Below are 17,398 nucleotides of genomic sequence, written 5' to 3' on the forward strand. Positions count from 1 at the left end.
CATACTTATTTGTATTATTAATGTAGAATGACACATTTGAAAATATGAATATCTTGACCAAAGATTAGAACTCAGATTTTTCATATGGTTTCCCACTAAACAGATATTAAGTAGCATCTGCTCACTGAAATGGCCACAGAAAAATAATCTTCAAACACTTCTTCCCTAACCATGAAAATAAATAAAAGCATTTGGACTTGGTGCCCTATAATTTTATTGTTGAAGAATAAAAGTATTGAATGGACTCTCAGAGTCTTCAGCTTACTGTAAATAAAACTGTACAGGCATTTTAATGTTAGGTTTAAGCAGTGAGGTCTTGCCAAGAGATGAAAAATATATCATAAGCATGACTTTTTAAATTGTCACCCTAGGCTAAAGATGGATTATTTGTTTACTTGTTTCATAGGATTCTCTGTTCATTATATCTCACTTTCTTCATTTATTCTCCATGCTAAACATAAACTCACTTATAACATAAAATTTGCTTTGCAGTCCTACAAGAACAGTTTAGATTTTACAGATAAACTGACGTCTTCCCATTTCATAAGATTTCCATAGTAAAAGAAAGCTTGCAGGTCTTTTTGCTTACCGTTCCCAGTGTAACTTGAGAATTTTTGGATTATTCCTTTGTGCTACTTAACCAAACCCATTTAAAATTGATAGGTATTTAAGCGCGTAACTGAGAGAATGAGCTGAAATCAGAGAGGGTTTCACAGATTTATCTGTGGGTCTGCAGTCCCTCCTTTACTCAGTTTAATGTGTTATCTGAGAATAAGCTGACAGAAATAAATATCTGATCTCAGGGAGCTTGCAGTGCAGATATTTTTATAAATTATAAATCTTTTATAGAGAAGTCCATGAAGAACTCTGCCAATGTATAAAAACTCTTCTAGTATTGTTTTCATTCATTTCAACTACATTCTAGATCAGACTCTGATGCTGTTCCAGGATCTGTGATAAATAGATTTGCAAGAGTTAAAATTGTCTAGCTTCTGTATAAATTGAAGTTCATGCCATATAAAGTGAAACTAAGAATGGTAATTTAGAGGAAAAAAAAGTTAAATATTTTTTTTTGTAATTTCCATGTTCTAGTGATTCAAGCAAGACCTTAATAGATACTCAGTTGTCTGAAGTGATAATGAAAATTTAATACAGCATCAGTGGACTTAACTACACATGATTCCTGTGAACATGGATCATACTGTCATCTATTTAAACACAGCTAAGTACTAGGAAGCAATACTACTTTGTAACACCAAAGAAATCTTCTTGGCCAAGATCTTCTCCAAAAGTAATGCCTCCTATTTTATTATGTTGAACCGTGATGTCAGAGGCAGATGTTGGTGTTATGACAGTAGAGGCTAAGCCTTCCCACAACTATTACATTACATTTTGCTGTCATGTGACATATGGCAACAGATGGGCAGTCTGACAAAATGGTGTATGAGATGGGAGCGTGTATGAAGCAAAGATGTGTCATTGAATTCTTCCATTTGGAAAAAATGGTTCCTGTTGACATTCACTGACACTTGCTGAACGCATACGAAGACCAAACATTGGATGTGAGCACAGTGATGTGGTGGGTGGTGTGTTTTTGCAGTGGTAACACTGACAGGGGGTCACCTCCATTGATGCAGATATTTAAGAGCATCTTATTCATCAGTGGGGAAAATGTATAACTACTGGTGGTGGTTTGTATCTGAGAATTTGCTCTATCAAATAGTGTTATTGTGCTTTTTGTTTCTGATGTTGTTTCCGTGGAAATAAATAGGAGGCATTACCTTTACAGCGATGTACCATAGAGCTGAGATGTTTCTAGATTTGAGGTATCGAGATGCACCTCAATATAAATACAAACCTTACTGATTTAGTCTGAGGAGCAGAAACAATTGTATCTGTATTGCCTTAAGCTAGTTATGTGTTTGATCATTGTGGTAGGTCTATCTTTCAGTGCATTGTATCTGTATATCCTGATCTGAAGAAGTGAAAATAGTTATTTGGAGCACTTCATTTTTCAGTTTTTATGAACCTGCTCAGGTTATGTTCAGCATGTACTTTTTTTCTTCCTTGGAAAGTTGTATGATTTCATAGGAATGGGAGTTTGTTTGTTTGTTTCTAATGGGAAATAACTAAATACAGAGTGCTGAAAATAACTTTGTCACTTTCTGATTTGGTTTGAACTTTTACTGTTTAATAACAATGTAACTATATTACGGGATGTATTATTTCCAAAAGGGATCCATGGTAATGATCCCTTAAAAAGTGAGCTTGAACTGCTATGATGGTCATGCCTTGCATTCAACAGTGCATGCACATGCAATGTGAGGAAGGAGAACAACTATTCATATTTCAGAGAAGAAAGAAAAGGGAATTCTGTCACTTTTAGAAAGGAAAATGTGTAGAATTTGATGTGTTTATTCCTTAACTTTTAAAATGTGTTTTCTTTGACATCTTTGTCGTGTGATGGGCGGAAGTAAAAAGCGGACTAAGTATACCTGATTAGAATATTTGTCAGTGTGAATGTATATTTGAGAAGAGAATTTACAGTTCAGTGTTTTATCCTGATGTCCCAGCAATTTGAGACATGACGTAATGCACAAATACAACTGCTTTACCTTTCTCTGTCACTAGATAATAACAACAACAAAATCATCAACAACAAAAAAACAAAACCTTATTGTAAATGGAGAGGCAAACAGGAAAAATCAGTTAATTTCAGGAGAAAAAAATTGTCAATACCTGGCCAAGTAATTAAGAGCTATAAAAATTTCTTACAGTAAACTTTTATTAATCAGATCTCTCCAGATGAAAATGATTATAAATGTATTGTTGTTCTACTTTTAGAATTGCGAATAATAGAGAACTTAATCGCATGAAAGCTATAAAAACTGCAAAATCTTTGCTTCAAACTTTATATGTGAACAGATTAGTTGTTACAAGGGTGAAAGGAAAGTAGAGGAAATATCTGGAACCAAAATTGTTGGTAGCTTAGAGACAGCCATGAAAAAATTTGTTGCTTAGCTTTCGTCCGTTTTTCCCGTCCGTTTTTTCCCATCCTTTTTTTTTTTCTTTTCCATCATTTAGAGAGAGTGGATATCTACTTCTGGTGACAGTTAAGAGAGGACAGTGGTTAGAAACCATCTAATTGGTTTTCTTTTGTATTATTATTTATACTATGTGCTAAAAACTTGCTGATTGAGTGATCTGATTTCACTGCTGCACAGCATACATGTGTTCATTGTGTCCTTTGTTGTTTGAGCTCAGAACCAGGAGTTTTAATAGATCTTTCCCAAAAATCTCCAGTTAACCTTAGAATGACTGACACAAAACATTTTTGTAATGCATCTTGAAATAAGCTCTTCGAAGTATTTTATGTAATAAAGCAAAATTGAAGGCAGAACTTCAATTTCACACATTCAGTCCACAAGTACATTTTGCCCTAGGTGATAGAAGTTACATCTCTAGATATGCCAGAAGCAGTATTCTCATGTAATTTTGAAAGCGTTAAAGAAACGTTTGTTAAGTGTGTGTTCATTCGCAACCAGGCATGAAAGCACAAGGCTGTTTAAAAAAAAAAAAAGTTATCTTCATTAAAAAAAAACAGTGGAAAATTATTTAAAGTTTGAAAAGACTACATAAAAGGAAGGACCAATTTTATTGGGCTTATGTGGCAAGGTTTTGGCAGCTGTGAGGCCTCAGAGTGGCCTCTGTGAGTATGGCCCAGCAGCTTCCCTGTGTTAATCAGAGCCAGCCACAATAGGGATCTGATGCTGGGTAGAGCTGGGCCATGAGTGATGCTGGGTGTGCCACTGGGAGAGCAGATTTAATGGAAAAACTGCTTTGCAACAGTATCTGTGAGAGGGGAGTGAGAAAATATCAGAGATACTGCCCTGTGCATGTGTCAGTGAAGAAGGGCAGAAGGTGCTCCAGGCACAGCCCAGGAGAAGTCCATGGAAGAGCTGCAGCCCATCGGCATCACACAGAGCTGATCTCCATGTGCAGCCATGGAGGAGTGCACTGTGTAGCAGCAGATGTGGCCCAAAGGAGGCACAGCCCATGGAAGGCCCCTGCAGAGCTGCAGTCTGTGGAGATGCATGCTGGAATAGTATGCACCTGAAGGATGGCCCATGTGATATGGACTCATGTTGGAGCAGCGCTTGGAGTGCTGCAGCCTGTGGGATGCCCATGTGGGGTCAGTTTGTGAAGGATGGTATCTCATGGGAGGAACACCATGCTGGGGTAGGGGCAGAGAGTGACCATACAGGAGTGGCAGAGACTAGGCATTATAGACTGACTGTAGCCCGCATTCCCCATTCACCTGTTGTCACTTGAGGGGAGAAGGTGGAAGGAAGTGGATAGGAGAATGTGTTTGAAGTTAGCTTTTAGTTCTCACTGCCCTGGTCTGTTAGGTGGTAAGTTGCATTAATCTTCCTTATACTGCGTCTGTTTTATCAGGGTTGGTAATTGATGAGTGGTGTCCCTAACTGTATCTCAACCCATGACCTTTTCTTCTTTGGATTTTTTTTTCCCCCTGGACATTTGAGGAGTAGGAGTGAGAGAGTGATGTGGTGGAGCCTATCTAGCCATCAGTGAAACCACCACATCAACATGGGATATGTGAATATTGGAAACTATTCAGATATTGGAATAACACTGGAATAAGTAAAGGAAACTGTGACTGAGAGGAGTGAAGTAGCAGAAACTGATGAAACTATCAGAGTTCTCTGTGAACTCTGGTTGGTTTTCTCAACCATCTGTGGGACCTCTAGGACACACTCTGCAATGAAACATTTCTGACAAAATTCAGACAAGCTTTGGCCATGTACCAAAAAAAAACAAAACAAACAAACACAGAGAAGGTTAGAATGTCTGCTGTCTTTTTAAGGCATCTTTGCTCTGCTTCCCTAGCAAGAGTTTCACAACCCTCAGTCTACTAGGGAACACCATGAACCTACAATAAGTGACTCTGCATGTTTAAAGCTTTAGATTATTCAGATCTGCTTAAAATAAAATTGAAAAAATCAGGCGTTTTCCAAATCTCTGCAGGAATGAGGCAGTTAGGAGGAAATTACTTTGTGGGGAAGCTATTGAAAATGTTGAATGACTGTGGCAAACTTAAGAAGTTTTAATTAGGCATGGAATTAATATCTGGAGAAAGCACAAAGTTTAGACGTATACCTAAGTGAATGCCAGGTGAGGAGGAGTAAATTTTCAAGTATATATTTGGAAGAATGGAAAGTGAAAATATACGATCTGCTTATTAAAGAAAATTTACACACTTAATTGCCATGACAAATTGGCAGTTGTGAATCAGAGAATGATTCAGTTGAAAGAAGTCAATGTCTGAAAGTGAACAAGTGATGTACACTCTGCTGTCTCTAGATAAGTTATATTTCAGCAAAGTATTACATTAGCAAAATATGGACCCTTGTAATTGTCACACCTAATTGTAATTGTTCTTGCTGATCGAAGTAGCCTTATCAGATATGAGACAAATCTAAAGAATACATTAAACAAAGATCTCATTTAGCAGATTTTGATACAAATCAAATGAGTTTAAAGCTAATCCTTTTGATTGTTTTCACCGTGCCACCACCTTCTTCTTCCCAACTGCATCTTAAAAGTGATTTCAAAGATTTGCAAATCTGTGATCCATTTATACTTCTGACTCTCATTTGGTGTTAACCAGAGCATATTTGCGTTTAAGCCAAAATTAAAAATGTAAACGCTGAAACAAGAAAAAGATGAACTAAGAAATTGTTAATCTAATGAGAGGAAAAGACTTAAGGAAAATTTCTGGGTTGAGGAAAATGATTCCAACTCTTGGTCTCTGTCTTTGTCTACCTGCTGTTTGAATTACATTGCTTGTTTACTGTAGCCATGATCATTAACTTCCATGAAATTGAGAAATAACTAATACAAGAGATTTATTTTAGAGAAGTGAAATACTTCATAGGCATCTTATTGCCTTTTTATATACACCATACACCTTTCCAGGACACAGAAATCAAGTTTTGATTTCTTATTACAATCATTCTCCTAATGGAAAATGAAAATAATCAGTTGACACTCTTAAGAGGATTAGATGTACAGAGCTCAAATAAAAATAAATGTTTCTAGAAATTCAGCAATGTTTTAAGTAAAAATGTGCATCTTTCCTTGCATGGCAGATCACAATAAGACATGTTTTATAAAGCTAAAATAAACTTAATTTAGAAGAAAATGCATTTGGCTGTTAAAAAACAAAACTTTTATTGACTTGTGAAATATTAATGTTCCTCACTTAATTGGAGACTTCACTTTAGTTTTCCTTTACTATTTTTGGGGTGTGTAAGATGAGCAACTCCCCCTAAGACTTGCATGCCTCGCTGAAAATAATTCAAGTTAACAAAATCAAAAGAGAGGACTTTGCTGCTGGTGTCATAAACTGTAGCTTTACTCTTCTGTCTTTTTTGGTAGCTCTCTTAATTAAAAATGATAAAAGTATGTATTAGTGGATTTTTTGTTTGGAAGGTTTTGGTGGAGCTTCAAAAAGATATTGAGTCTTTCATCATATACTTACAGGGCTTTCTCTATGAAGGAAATAGACTTTTTAGTTGCCTATCTAGACAGGATAGCATTTTGTCATTTAAAAATCTGAGGCATTTAGAATACAAAGAAAATTACTATTAGAGTAAATTTTGGCAAGAACTGAAAGCTGCTTTAACATGAGCAGAGGCACCACAGGTAATTCCAAAGCCGATAACAAGTTCTGCTTGTACTGAATACTTCATACAAGAACTACAGGTACCATTACCTTAACCTCATAAGTTCTCTATAGTTGAGTGTTAGTACTGTAAATTTGAACAGCTTTGTACTTTGAGGATAGGTTTTCATTTAAAAGAAGCTTCAGCTCAAGACTCAAAAGTATTACACGTGTAAATTTAGATTCAAAGTGTGAATAAATACTAATTTGGAGGTAAGCATATGTGGATATTTGCCTATCAACAGTGGACGCTCCTTTTTAACTCTGTTCCATAATCAAATGATAAGCAGGACATATGTAGAAATTAAATTATTTGAAGGCATATGTATTTGGAGTTTCCTAATCTCACAGACAAACTCTGGTGAATTAAGTTACATTGTCTTTTACATCACTGTACTGTCTTCTATGCACTGTTATGATAAAAAGACTGCTTACTGTGCTGAGCAGGCAATGTTAAAAATAGCACTAAAACTCATTGGCATAAGTAATTGTCACATACGGTATATGTCAGGGACTCAGAGAAAATGTGGACTAGAACTGCCCATCAGAAATCACCAAGCAGAACGTTTTTCTGAAAAATGGAGAGATAAAGGGCTCCTATGTGATAGGTTAAGTTGTACTTTAAGTGTTCGTACATTGACAATTTTTTTTTTAATCTTAATTGAGGCCAGACAAATGTTTTGGAAATGTATGTGGAAAGGTTCAGATGCGTGTGCAAAAATATTACTTGGGTTGAAAATTGAACAACCCAAAGTTGCCTGATGGCTGTTGTGTATCATTAGTACTTCATCTTTTATTCATCATTTTAAACTTTTTTTCATAGCCTTGACACCATTCTTTAGCTTTCTCTCTGTAGAGTTTTTTCAAGTTGACTTCTATCAAGGGCTTGAGGTTGTAAAAACAGGAAAGAGCAATTGGGAGTGTTACCTGTTAAGTACTGACCCTGTTTCTCTGTCTCGCTGAAAATTTCCCTCTAACAAAGCCTTCTTATCCCTCCTCTGTATGTACTGAGGGGAGCTGAAAGTGCAATGACTTCGATATTAGGCTGGAGTTCAGGAAGAAGTCTGGATGGTAAACGCTGACTTTCCTTTGAAAGGTTATGACTTGTTGGGGATGTCAGGTTAGGGATGGGCTCTTTTATTTGCACTTTTACTTCTAACTCTCGTAAAGACCAGCTGAATACACCTTTGTCTTTTGCCTTAAGTCCTTCTACACTTTCTAAAACCCAAGATGAAAACACAAAACTGTTTCAGTGTTGCTGGCTCATTCTGCGATGGCAACTTCCATGGAATATTAAAACAAACAAACAAAAAACCATTTGTAATGTGCATGGATTTCACATTTTCGAAGTGTTTAAATCAGTGTCCTTTCTGTAATTAATCTTAAATCTTACCAAGTGTATCTTGAACAAAAAAGAGAAAAAAAAAAAAAAGAAAAGGAAAGGGGGAATAAAAAAGGCATCTCACTACTTCTGTAGTGCTATACACGGCAAGTAGTAGAAGGTCCAAATTAAATCATATGCAAGAACAGCCTAAGCACAGAATCAATCTCCTTTAGCTAGAGAATTATTTATAGAAATTGGGACAGCTCTGTCAAGAGAAGCTCAGGTGCACTGCATAAATAGCTATATCTATGAGTATTTCTGTTCATATAGAATTGCATTTTCACCCTCTCCATGTGGGGATCTAGTCCACTGAGACCTAGGCGTGTACAAATCCTCTGTCCTGACAGTGATTTGGATATCCAGGGAGGTAAACATTTCTGCTCTGCCTAGAGAACCATGACCTTAAAGTTTGGAACGCCATTCAACCAAACCTTATTTTATAGCCTAATAATTATGGAACTTGATATATTGAGATCTATGTTCCAGCTGCTTCTCTGCCTTGGAGCTTAATCTGTGATGATACTGCTACTTCAACTTCCAGGCCCTCCCCTTCCTCTTTTATTTTTTGTTTTGTTTTGTATTTTGGCTTTTGATTTTTCTGATGCTTCTTGGTGGGGAAGTGTTTGGTTTTTTTGGATAGCAATGCATCATGCATAGTTTCAGTTTACAGATTTTGTTTTTTTCTGTCTCTTTATTTTTTTATCATTTTTTTCATTAAATTGGTGGCAGAAATCCAACCATCTATTCAAATGTACACTGTTCTTGGATGAGTTCCAATGTATTTTCTAATACCAAAGGAAACTGAGATTGGGATTTAAAATTCAAATCCATCAGTTGGTTTTGTGCTATTTTTCATAGGATTTATAACAGTCCTTTCCTGCTTCAGCCCTTATGCACAGCGCTGTGCTGTTTTATATGTGGGTCTGGAGGACACAATTTACCCTGAAGAATGATGTGTTTTTGGTTTGGTTTTTTTGATCGCTTTACTGCTGGAAGTGCTGGGTTTTTTTCTGTTTTATTTTCTTTTCTCAAGTGAAAAATGCAGAAAAAGTATCATATTACCATATATGAAAGTAGTTTCGCTGCCTCTGAACACTTCTACAATAAGCCCCTAGAGGCTTCTTTTTCTTTTCTCTCCCCCATGTCCTTTTATTTTTTCCTAGCAAATAGATGGTCATCTTCTTACTTCTGCTTATCTGCATAGACCCAAAAATTCAGTTCTCACTTCATTCTACAAAAAGTTTAATTTCTTACACTGAAATAATTCTAACATCTTACCTAGCTTGATAGAAGACAGGTAAATACTCTAAAATGCTTAGTTCATTATTCATTTCTGAATCAAGTTTTGCCTGTTGGGCTCAGTGTTCCTCCACATGCGTAACCCTTTTAATGATTTTATGTCAGTTCAAGCCCAAGTTTGACAACCTCTTACAATTTTGCTTTATTTTTACAAATAAGCAGGTGCTTGATTTCTGTTTGAAGTGATTTTGAGACTAGACTTCTTTCTACTGGGTACTGGGCATGAAAGTTTCACCTTAAGTTGGAGGTAGAACAATTTCAGACTTTTTTTTTTTAAGTTGTTTATACTCTACCATCTATGTATATTATTTTTCCATTGAACTTTGACAACAAAAAAAGGAGGCATGGCAAATCCTAAGGATTATCAATTTTTTTTATGCTACATTTTGGTGGAAACAACAGTAAAACAAAATAAGTAAAAAATGCAGAGATAACTATGCTGAGATCTTTATGCTAGAGAGCTGATAGAGGAAAAACTTATGCCATTAAACTTCAGTGCTTTAAAGCTGCTTTTTTGTCTCCAGCTTTCTGTATATGGGAAAAGCCTCTGATGACACCAAAACTCTCTGAAACAGAAAGTTGAGCAGATTCAGCTTTGATTCTATTGAGACTTCAACTGATTTGAAAGAAAGTCAGGTAACCAAGTCTTGATGCTAATACAAATTTCTGGATATGCTCAGAGTTTTAAATCCCTGAGGTGATTCCCTGCTTTCCAGTTTGTGCCAAGATTCACCTGTCAGAAATATTTTAAATGTGATTTAATGTGATTATTGTTTCCCACTCACTGGGTCTTTCTTGAGTTATATAAAAATCACTTTTCAAGGGTGGCAGTTTAAAATCTGGAACTGCAGCTCCTTAGTTAACTTGAACAAGTCAAGGGTCACAGTCCGATGTTCACACCAAAATCAGCCATACTTTACTCCTACAGCAGTTCCACTATACTTCTCTGCAGATGCATGAGGAATAACCTATGTACGTATATTAAGGGACCCAAACTAGGTGCAGCTGCTGAAATGCATTGTTTTGTCTTTATGTGTGTAAGAGAATTAAACTGTAAAATAGTAACAATATTTACAGAAGATTTTTGGAGAATCAGAACTTACTGCACTTGAATGACTTGTTGATATGTTCTGACTTATGAGTGATCCTGAGTGGAGCCAGGAGTTGGACTCGATCCTTGTGAGTCCCTTCCAACTTGAGATATTCTATGCTTCTATCATACCCAACAAAAGCATGCAGTAAGGGCTGCAGATACTCAGGCCAAATGATTTACAGCTTTTGAAATTAGTGACTCATCTCAGTAGTCCATTCAGATTTGTGCATGTAAGGAAAGTCTTAAAACACACAGTTGTTCACCTATGAGAATAATTTAGAAGTATTTGCTGTGGTGCTTTACTTGAAGAATTGTCCAATAAAGAACTGAGTGGATAGGTTTTTTAAGGTGCATAAAGTGCTCGGTGTTTTCTTTCATATCCTAATAAGCATTCAAATTATGTTGTTGCTGTACTGTAAAATGTGGCATAATTCTGTTTATTGAACAGCTCTCTTTTTTCCCAAATCCAAGCAACGAACAGAAGTACTAAATCCTACTGAGCCATTCACTACATTTTGACAGTATTACTGACTTATCTTATTTTCCTGGAGATTCAACTGAAGCCTTATGGAGTAGCATTGTTTGTGTATGTTTATGCTATTAATTTCTGGGATATAAAAAGTATCCAGTGCAAGTAATATTAAAGAGGGCTTGTTACCGCTTGACTTTTCAGGGTCAACTACAAACTTGAAAGGTGAAGGACAATAGAATGGGACGCTTTATCATTGTCTCTGGTGCTGAAATTATTCTCAGTATTTTGCCCAACAAGTACGTAGGTGCTCAAAAATATCGTATACCTCACTGGTCACCTATATGTATTTCAAGCTGCTTGCTTATTTTCAGTGACCTAAGTTGATGAAAAAGACACAGATCAGAAAAATAATCATTAAGAGGAAAACTGCAAATAAATTAAAGAATGTGGAGAAGAGTAATGGTTGGAAAGCTTGTAGTGCAAGTAAATAGTTTAGAACTTTTTAATGTGTGATGCTGATGATGGAGGAAAATCCGGTGTCTAGAGTCATCCAAAACACATTTTAGAGCTGTACTAGTACGAATTGTCTCAATTTATTAGCATTACTTTGCTGATGTAAAGCAAAAGTTTGACTAAGTTGAAATAGAATATACATGCTTTTTTTCTTCCAAATTCATTTGTTAGTAATTCTAAAAAATAATAAAAAAGTAACATAGTCATAACAGAAAAGTAGGTTGTAGTAGGAGAATAATTTGGCTCTATGATAGATAGAAAAAATGAAATACAAATAAAGTTTTATTAGAATTTTGGTTTTGAGAAGTTCTAAAACAAAATCTTTCTACTGGCTTTCAATGAAATAGTTGCATTTCAGAGTTGTGCAGCCTTTCCAGTACTGTTGGGATGGTCATTCTGGGTAAATAATATGTGAAAAGTACTCAGAGAGGCCAGATCCAATTGAGAGAAATAGGTTGTTTATTTTAATTTTAGGTACAGACAAAATTGAGTTATCTTAAAAATCACCACAAATAATTTATCATGTTAGATAGGTACTTTCTTCCTTGCCCTGTCATCAGATCTAATGGCTCTTTCTTAATTTATGATAGAAATACTGTGGAATAAGGTAAATGCCAACTATAATGATGCTGTTTGTTATGATGAAAACACTGAGAGAAGGAAATTATGTTTAATGCATCAAAGCAAGAAGTTTCAAATAGGTTATTTCAGCTACCTTGATTTAGTATTTCTTCTGAGGAGAAGGGAATGAAGGAAAGGTAAGAAATTCACATTGAAAGAAACTGGAAACATGCATCATAAAGAATTGCTATAGGCTGTTAGATTTGGAAACACGTTTTTCTCACAGGTGGACATACGAATTATTTCAGAGACATTTAGATATACTAATATCAAATCATATAATGACTGAATTTTACTTTCTAGCATAACTAATTACTTGACTTACAAATAGTGATTTTTAGAGTTCTTACATTTAGAAGTCATCTTTCTCTAACAGGCTCTTAATTTAGTCCAAATATATATATTTTTTAAATTCTTGCACCAATAATTGTATTGGACAGCAAATCTTAGGCAAGACATGAGATTTGTTTTGTTCTGAGAATATTTTTGAAAAAGTTTGTGGAAACAGTATGCACTATAGCTCAGGACTTGTGTTACAACAACTTCTCAAATGCTTCTGGGATCCCGAAACTAAAACTATGTACAAGTTGACAGGTAAATGTGATTTTTGTCATGTTACTGCCTCTGCTCAAAAAAGATCAGATAGTGTTCAAATGTACAGTGAAAGATAGTGGACAGTTTTGGTGTGGTGTTTTTGGAAATTGGGAAATCCAGTTTTGCGACATACGACCTTGGGACTTTATTCTTTCCCTAACTCATTCTTCTTGTGTAGTCAGACTGTATTGTGTAGGTGGTGTGAGCCATTTTGTCTATGCATTTCATGCTCTGCCACAATGAAATCTTGGTCTTGATAGAAATCCCAATATAACACTAATGATTACTATTAAATAAAGACATAATGGAATAATATGTATAGCATTGCAGGTGCCATCTTAATGTTTAATAACTATTTGTATTTCACAAATAATTCAGTCATATTTTTGTTAAAATGTCAAATTTAACCAACTTTGTTACCTTTTCCAAGCAGGTGAAAGAATTAAATGTGTGGGGTGTTCCCTTGTTTGAACTATGGGCTCACAGAGCAATAATAATTCTGTTTTCCAATACTAAGCTTTTTCTGATTCTCTCTTCCACCGCCTGCAGTAACACAGACTTATCTGATTCTAGTTCTTGCATGATATGAAGCAAACAGACAGCGTGTGGCATTTCTGGTTCAGTGATGACTTCTCACTGGCCTTTCTTTCATACTGTCGCAGTCGAAACTCTCTTCTCAGCAGCAGTGAAGTAGAATGAGATCAGTAAAATGGTTTGCTCTTGGTTGGCTCTTTCACTCCATGTACTATCCAAAATAATTTGAGTCCTTCACTCACTTAACACAAAAAGGCTGTATGAACAGCTACTCAGATCTGAACTGTGACTTCAGGATGCCCTGTCACCACTCCGCTGTCTCTTAGAGTTTTTCTACAGGTTCCCCTCCACTGTAACACATCATACACTCAAAGATAGTTTTCTGTCCTTCCTGGCTTCTCCTCTGTGGATACCTTCCTTGATGACTGCTCTATTTCATTTGGTGGCTTCTCCATTGAACATAATCAGCTCTCATTCTGATTTTATTATACCCTGGACTGATGGCTGGAAAGAGCCGAGTCATTAAATATGTACCAGGAGGAGAAGCTGGGAGGGAGATGAATGAACATCAGATAGACATATGCATGTCCTTCACCAGCTGCTGAGCACTGCCTCTGCATTTGACATTCAAACCATACCAAAGTTCTTCACTGACCTCTTGCTGGAATGACTCCTCACCTATGCTGCTGTCAATAGAAGACACTAGTAAATAACGAGTGAAGTAGAGGCTTCAGGTGTCAACATGTCTTTGCTGCTCTTTCTTCACCTATGGGTTTCCTCTACTGTTCGTGACTTGTTTTTTCAACTGACATAATTGGGAGCTGGCTTTTGCAGAAAGTATCTGGCATCTCCTTGTCTATGGGAAAGGAATGGAAAAGAGAAGTAAAAGACATAATTCTGAAATTAAAATTCAAGAGGGTGAAAAATCTGCAAAATTGTAAAGAGGGAGTTGAGAGAGAGAAAGAAGGTGACTAGCTGGTGTTTACAGAGATTAAGAAGAACTTGGCATTAGAAAAAATTGGCTTGATACTTACTTCTCACTGGGCAGATGAAGAAAGAGAAGGAAAATTATTCTCTGGTATTCTTCTAAACTAGATGAGATTTATAATGTTTTACATAGAGAGATATTTCAGAGCGTGGTATTCTCTCTGGTGCCAGTGAAAGGAACAACTCAACATCATTTTTCCTTCTGTTGTTTTCTTTTTTTTTTTTCCTCTTCAGATCATGCCCAAGAAGTCTTATCACTATTAGGCACTGCCATCTCCCTCTTGTAGCATAACGGCTTTTTAAGCGAGGAGCATAAAAGGATGGCTCAAGCAGAAGAGATGAGTAACACAAGTTTAAAGGGAGTTTAAATCTACCTCAGCAGCAGTCCCAGCTACTTCTCTCTGATAACACTGGTTGCTCTAAGGGTTGACTTTACCTCATAACCACTTTCTAAGTTTTGTGTAGTGAGGCTAAAGGATAAGACATGAGCTCTGAACTAAATGCAATAACAATGTAGTTTCTTAAAAAACAAACAAACAAAAAACCTTTGAAATCCTTGCTGTACACTGCACAAAATTTTTGTATTTATTTTGCCCGGTGGAATAACTCTTGATTCTGATCTGGCATTTGTTCTTTTGTGATAAGATATTCAAGGCCACCACATGCGCTGTTGAAATGCAGTAAATATTTAATGTTTTGTTTGTTTGTGTATGACCAAATTAAATTATTTCTATCCCCATGTGTACATACATATTTATATATGAGCATACACATACACATTCACACATTACAGCTATGGAAAAACAGAATGAAGGAATAGGTGCGTAATACTTTGCATTTGGTGGGAAAAAAAAAGTACCACTTTAGTCCTCAAAATATTACGTTAAGTAAAGGAAAGATTAACACCATTATTCAGCAATGGTGACATAGGCCCAAGAGTGCATGTTTCACACAAAGTATGACAGGACAGATGGAATCATTGCCTGGGCCACTACTTAAAATTCAAATGGTCCTATTAACCTGGACCTCTTCTATTATATAGAGAACCTTTGAGTTGGCAGTAGACTAAAGATTTCATGTAAAGGTTATTTGGCGGTCACTGAAGCAAGTCTATTTCATAATGGACAGATGTCCTCCTAATACCCTCCCAGATGACTTCTTGTTTGAAGCTATGCCAGGTTAAGCAAAGACTGAGTAGACACATCAACTACAGTAGCCCCCCAGAGCTAGCAGCTTCCCCTTAGAGCCTGGACACTAGCTCAGTGGCAGAGGAGCATTTGCTTGCAGTACATGGTCTGTACGTGTACATAGGTCTGTCACTGGCTTGCTTTACATCAGCACTTTGAGAACATCGTTCCTCAAGATTATAGCAATATAAGGTGTGGTATATTTGTAAATTTATCTTTTTAAAATGGGAGAATCTAATTCTTGTTCAGATTTAAATAGCATGATGAAATAGAACATGCTGTCCTACATAAGTTAGGCAGTAGAAGCCTGTGGCTGGTTATCTTGCTATCATTAAATATTTATCTGGCCAGCCTTGAGTAGACTGAACTTTGTGGTTAGGCAGATCTTTTAAAAACCTACATGACAATAATCATAAGTAACAAGAATTAATATTAATGATAACTTTTTTTTTTGCCTCATCTCATGTAAATTAGGAAGCAACCCATGAATTGCATCCTTACAGAGAGATTCCATACCTGTGTCAGTAACTTGCTGAAATGCCCTCCTGTAAAGAGAGGGAGAGAATTCCTATGCCAATCTGATCGAAGAATCTGCCCATTATATTTTTGGAGTTGAAGTACTTGAGGATATTACACATTCCTGCACTTCAAATACAAAGTTACTATTTGGTGACAAATCAGAACATCCAAATATTATCTGAAGAGAGAATAAAAGCCCATTTTTCTGTATAACCATCAAGGAAACATGGAGATTCACAAAATTACTGTTAATTTCTCCCTGTCAGGAGCACTCACTTAAAAAAAAAAAAAAAAAAAAAAAAAAAAAAAAAAAAAAAGACCCAGAAAGACCTGAAGAATAAGAAGAAGCTGCAGTAAAAGTGAAAACAAATGACGTTAAGAGTCCAGAAATAGAAACCAATCTCAGCAACAGTCAATGGGCCTTCCTGGCATTTCTCCCATGTTCAGATGGCATCAGTAACAATTTAGGTATGACTGTTATGTATTTGTAATTGATGGTCCTCTCCTGTAACAGATGATCCATTCCTTCTAATCCCACCCTGTAGTGAAATAATATTGAACTATCTTAAGAGAGGGGAACAAATTAGAACCAAGTAAAAGAAATGTTATTTTTCATGGCCAGTTGGCACTGATGGAATTTACTGTCACAGAAGGTCACAGAGTTTTTTTTTTTAGTGTTATTTTCTTAAAAATCTGAAAGAACTCTTAGGAATTAGGAATTAAACAAACAACTTCCCAAAGATAATCCATGAAGTCTGGTTAAGCTGATCTCATATCTGTTTGCGTGGCCAATCAGCCAGGAGAAAGAGAATAGCATTTTCCATATGAAGCTTTAGGTAAGTGAAAGGCATGCTGGACTTCTGTATTTATCCATCTTTCTTCCTCAGATAGACACTCAGGCCTCAAGCAGGTAAAGGAACAGAGTGTTACGTGTAGACAAGAGGAACCATGCATCAGATGGACACGTTTGTTTTCCTGCTGCATTTGTTTTACAAGAATATCTTTCCTTTGTTGCTTCTCTAGGGGTTGCACTAGCATGCAGCACTTTAAGAGATGATTAGAAGAAATATTAAGTGCATCAACCATTAACCTTGTAGTTAGGCTGCTAGGAAGAAGACTATTTCCTATTGTTAAAGACATTGGCTGTTCTGCAGTGATCCTTCTCTGTGGATTCTAATGGTGAAGCTGAAGTGATGCTGACGTAACTGAGAGCATCTTGGGAGGAGAGTTGTAGTGAAGGAAGAAGAGCATGGCTAAAAACTGTGGAATTTAAGTGTCCAGAGAGCCTAGGTCAGCACGCCTGAAGTCCCAGGAAATGTGCTCATGACTTATTAGAGGTTTGCATTGGCTCAGGTCTGATTAATAGAGTCTTTTTTAGAATAATATTTCCACAGGATCAGTAAATTCTGTTCTGGATTTTTTCTTCCTGATTTCAACTTTCTGTAAGTGC

The sequence above is a fragment of the Gallus gallus genome, chromosome 4, assembly GCF_016699485.2.
Source record: "Gallus gallus isolate bGalGal1 chromosome 4, bGalGal1.mat.broiler.GRCg7b, whole genome shotgun sequence".
Lineage (NCBI taxonomy): Eukaryota > Metazoa > Chordata > Aves > Galliformes > Phasianidae > Gallus > Gallus gallus.